Raw genomic sequence first — 4,620 nt, forward strand, 5'->3', positions numbered from 1 at the left:
CATATAATTATAAACTATTCTTTAATTTTTAAATCTGTGTAGTTTTACATTTACAAAATGCCAAAAAAACATGTGCTTACAAATGGTTTACCATATAAAAAAGCTTTTTATTATTTTTATTTGATGATTTAAAAATCCAATTGTTTGCCAGAATTCCACTCAGACCAACAATGAAACAAGTTAACACTTCAGATGCTGGGACCTAATAAACTACAAAATGGCCCCAAGGATACATTTCTTTCCAGAAATCCTCAGACCTTGATGATTGCATGGAAATATTACTTGGGAACATATTGTGCTATTGGAGGTACTGAAACCCACAAAACAGAGAACTAACTTCAGCCTTCAAATATATCCGTGCAACTCAATAAACTACATTCTGATTAATGTTATAATTTGGCCCAGAAAATTTAGGGCAAAGGCTGAACCTTTTGGTTAACACATAACTGCACTGAGCCTTTGCATGAGTCTCAACCCTCCTTTTTGTCTTACAAATCATTGGTCCTGAAATACCTATTAAAGGCATAAATGGGTAATTTATAGATGAAGGGCCAAATTCACCAGTGCTGGGTCTGGAAGATATAAATAACACTTTCTTGTTTCAGCATGGCTCGTTGCACTCTGCCTTCCTTTGGTGTTTTCTGATGATGGAAGGAGATTAATTTAATTTGTGGTTGGGATTTCATATTAGCCTCGCTGCTAGCGGCTGCTGAATCAGTGCATTCCTCTGTTACTCTGGTAATTTGCTTCTTGGCTGTCTACTACACATTTTGGGCAGCTGTGGTACTTGCATTCCTCTACTGCCACCACTGAACAGGACACTGGGCTTTGCACAGATTGGTAGAAGCTGGCATAATTTCGGTTTGGTTACAGAATTTTAGCTTAAATTTGTTATTTCTGATCAGTACTACTAAGTGACTTGACTGTCAGTCTCCTGATCAACACTCTGCTTGAACACATATATTTTTTTAGATTAATAATATAATCAACTAATTGTAGATCAAGAAAAAAGTCTGCTCCAGAAATCAAAATTGCGTTTTGATTAGGTTATATTGGAATATTTATGGAAAAATTTCTTTGACCAGAAAAACTATAATAAACTACATGCTACATTAAACCTTAAAAAATGGACCTGCTTTATGTTGCTTCTGAAGGGCAGATCATAATCCAACAGTATCTGGTCAATGCTGATGGATAAATGGGCACTGTACTCAAAACACTGGAGAGCCTTGAGGCAGCAAATGATATTCATTTATAGGTACTGGTGCTTCGTTAGGAAATCATAGCTGTGAACCAAGATTTTACTAGTTCTTCTAATGTAAAAATCTGATTACTTTGATTCTGTTCATTGGTGACTTTTCAACTAGAGGCTTTAGCAATAAATTTGAACAAAACAGAGACTGTTCATTTTTAAAGCTATTCCAGGGGAAAAAACACCTCTGCTGGTGTTTTATATTATAATTTATGCCATCTGTCATTCTAATAGATTTTCCCTATGATTTTTACATGATATCATGAGTTCAAAATGCTATCTTTTCTCCTTGATATTGTGCTTTTTAAAAAAGCAGTCCCTTTTCTAGTTCTGTCCTTTGAAGTAGCTCATAGCATGAGAGGTCCAGCATTAAGAGTATTTAGACTAAACCACACAGAAACCCCAATGGAAGTCAGCAGGTAAGCACAGCATCAGCTCTTAAAAACTGATAAACAAACCAAAATGTTTTAGAGGACAAAGGGGGTGACTGAGTCCTTTTTATGAATACAAAAGCTAATAGGATCAAGTTTTGCACATCACGTACTCTGATATTCTTAATTAGAAAAAATTTAGTATATTGGGATTAATTTTCTGGAATCCAGGAAATTCTGTACTTGGAGTAAATGTAATAAGGTTATTGTAGTAATTGCCATGCTGCAGGAATGTTACAGAGCAGCAGATTACATGCAGTTTCAGTATATGCACGTACGTGTATTTACATGGACTTTTTCTCCAAATTAGGAAGAGACTTTATACCAGGACACGGTTACTACGTTTCTGCAAAGAATTATTTTTTGGTATTATGTGTAAACTTTTAACTGGCTTCAGAAATCAAATTTATAGTGTAATTTGTTGAGTTGTGTTGTATGTAGCGCTTCTTTGCCAGTGCTTTTTGAAAGAACCAGGAGGTAACAAAGGGATGGTCCCTACTGCTGGTCTGTAAAGACAGGTGCTGTATTTCTCGCAGCTATGAGGAGATACATGTGCTGTGTTTCCAGTTACTTAACTGCATTATGAATATAAACATTTCCTCAGATTAGTTCTGCCTTAAACACTGCTCTCCTTTGTCATGGATGAATAGGCAGCTGCCCATGGAAACTTAGGTATGGCACATAAGAACCTTGAACTAACCTGAAAATGCATCCATCATTTTGAGTTACTATAGGGGCACAGCTCAACTCACTGAAGTAAGGTACTCTCACTCCATACTAGTAAGATGCCTGAAAATCCTACATTGTATGCGAATAGCTTAGCTCAGGGCATTTAAAGAGACTCTGTCCCCACTGTGAACTTGAACCATTATCTTATATTGACAGAGGATGCAGAACTGTACATATTCTAGTCTCCATTTTAGATGGGTACCTATGCCAGGAGTATTGTAAGTACCATGTACAGTCTGCCTCCATCACATTCCTTATAGGCCCAGTATGTTGGTATTTATTATGCTACATGAGAACAATAATTATGTTTTTAAAAAGTTTGCAAAATAATGTGCCCATCAGACTAGGATTATTTACATAGATCACATAGTTGTCATTTGGAGTTTTTGTATATGCAGATAAATCAGAACAATATCTTTCCTATATTTCCATGTGTGTTTTATTTTTTTAAATACAAGAAATATAAAACAAAGAAAGTGAGAGCTACAAGAATGATTAGACATCTTGTAAAAGGTTTCTTAGTGTGGCTGCTGACCTTCTCAGTCTGTTCAGCTTTGCTTTGGTATGTTTAACTGCCCCGGGAGGTCATTATCAGACAGTGGTGACTGTTTTGTCAGGTCTTATTGTTTAATTAGATCACAGTTTATGTCAAAATTCTAAAATTCTTTTGGCACATGCCAAAATTTTCACAGTTTTTCGTTTTTAAGTTGAAATATTTCTCAAACATTAAGCAGCAGCTACAAGGGAGTAGACAAATTTATTTAATATTTACAGTGTGCACTTAAAAAATTCTGCCTTGGGTTAAATTCATTGAAATGTGACATCTTATTTTCAAGAGTATCCTATGGGTAGTCCCTTGAAACTTGTATTGACATTAATATAAGCCTTAAGAAATAGGCCTGGCAAGGCTCACATTATCTATAGTAAAGCTAGTTTTTTTCTACTGATCTTGCCTCCAATCATCTGAAATGGTATAAGACTGTGTAAACAAACCCTCATCTACAGAATTAGAAAATGATGTTTTTGATATGCCTTTCCTGCCCTTGAAATTATATGCCTGAAGTGTGCAGTCAGTGATGTACCATGTTCCAGTAATGGTAAGATAATGGGTACAAATTTCTAGGCTAGAGCTAAATGCCAAACAGCCAATACTACAAATTTGTTGCTTGGATGATCTACTTGTTCCTGAATAAGGCAACTTACCTATCTTTTTATTTACCATATTTAATTAGAAATTAATGGAAAATATCTATATTACTCATTCCTCAGAATTCTAGTAAAGAATAAATTTTCAGTTGCCATATTCTTATTCATTTTGTACAGAGCCAAATCAGTTAGTGCCTTTGGAAAGATGCAGTGCTCAAACTGAGCTAAGAATGATGATGTTCAAAGGATCAAAACACTAAGTGACCTCATACAGGTCCTATATTCTGGAAAATCTATCTCCTTTTTCCAGTTCTCTTGTATGGCCTGATAAAGTGTATTATCTCTCTCAAGACACTTGATGTCTCTGAGCAAAATGGACCCAAAAGCCCCAATTCTCCCTCACAATTAGCAAGGCTATTCTGAGTCGTGATGCTTCAGTGTATGAAGCAGGAAATCATACAGACTTTGGGGGTAATTTGTTTCTCCAGAACTATCATCCTTCAGTCTCTCAGTTTCACTGTTCCTCAAGCATTTCTCTGTTGAATATTTATAGTGATTGACCCCACTGCCAGGGATTGCTGTGAGCTCTGTAGTATATCAGGGCTTAGGCATTTGATAGAGCAGGGTCTGTGCTACACCGGCAGAGCAAGCACTATCAGTGTCCCTCCACGTGTAACACAGGAGCTGAATCACTCACAGAGACAGATAAATGACAAATGTAGAACCCAGACAAGAGCAAAAGGTGGTGTAAGGTAAGGACTAATTACTGCTGCTGCTGGGAGTAAAGCCCCTAAGTAGAGCAGATGTAAAATGAGGCTGCCCCAAACAGGCTGGAGCTGCTTTGGAGTGACTTTGGGGAGGGAGAATTGGCTTGAGAACCCTAATATCTCCTACCTTGCCCTCCTTGAAGGCAAAATGAAGGCAAAAAAATAGTGACTGATGCACTGAGGAGACGTCCAAAAGAGACCATATGCTAGCTTGTGGTTTGGGTTTGAGGTTTCCAGCACTCATGAAAACTGTGAGCCCTGACTATGAAGGCAGCAAAGTGGAAAGGGTTTTTGC

This window comes from Ammospiza caudacuta, chromosome 7 (assembly GCF_027887145.1).
Source record: "Ammospiza caudacuta isolate bAmmCau1 chromosome 7, bAmmCau1.pri, whole genome shotgun sequence".
Lineage (NCBI taxonomy): Eukaryota > Metazoa > Chordata > Aves > Passeriformes > Passerellidae > Ammospiza > Ammospiza caudacuta.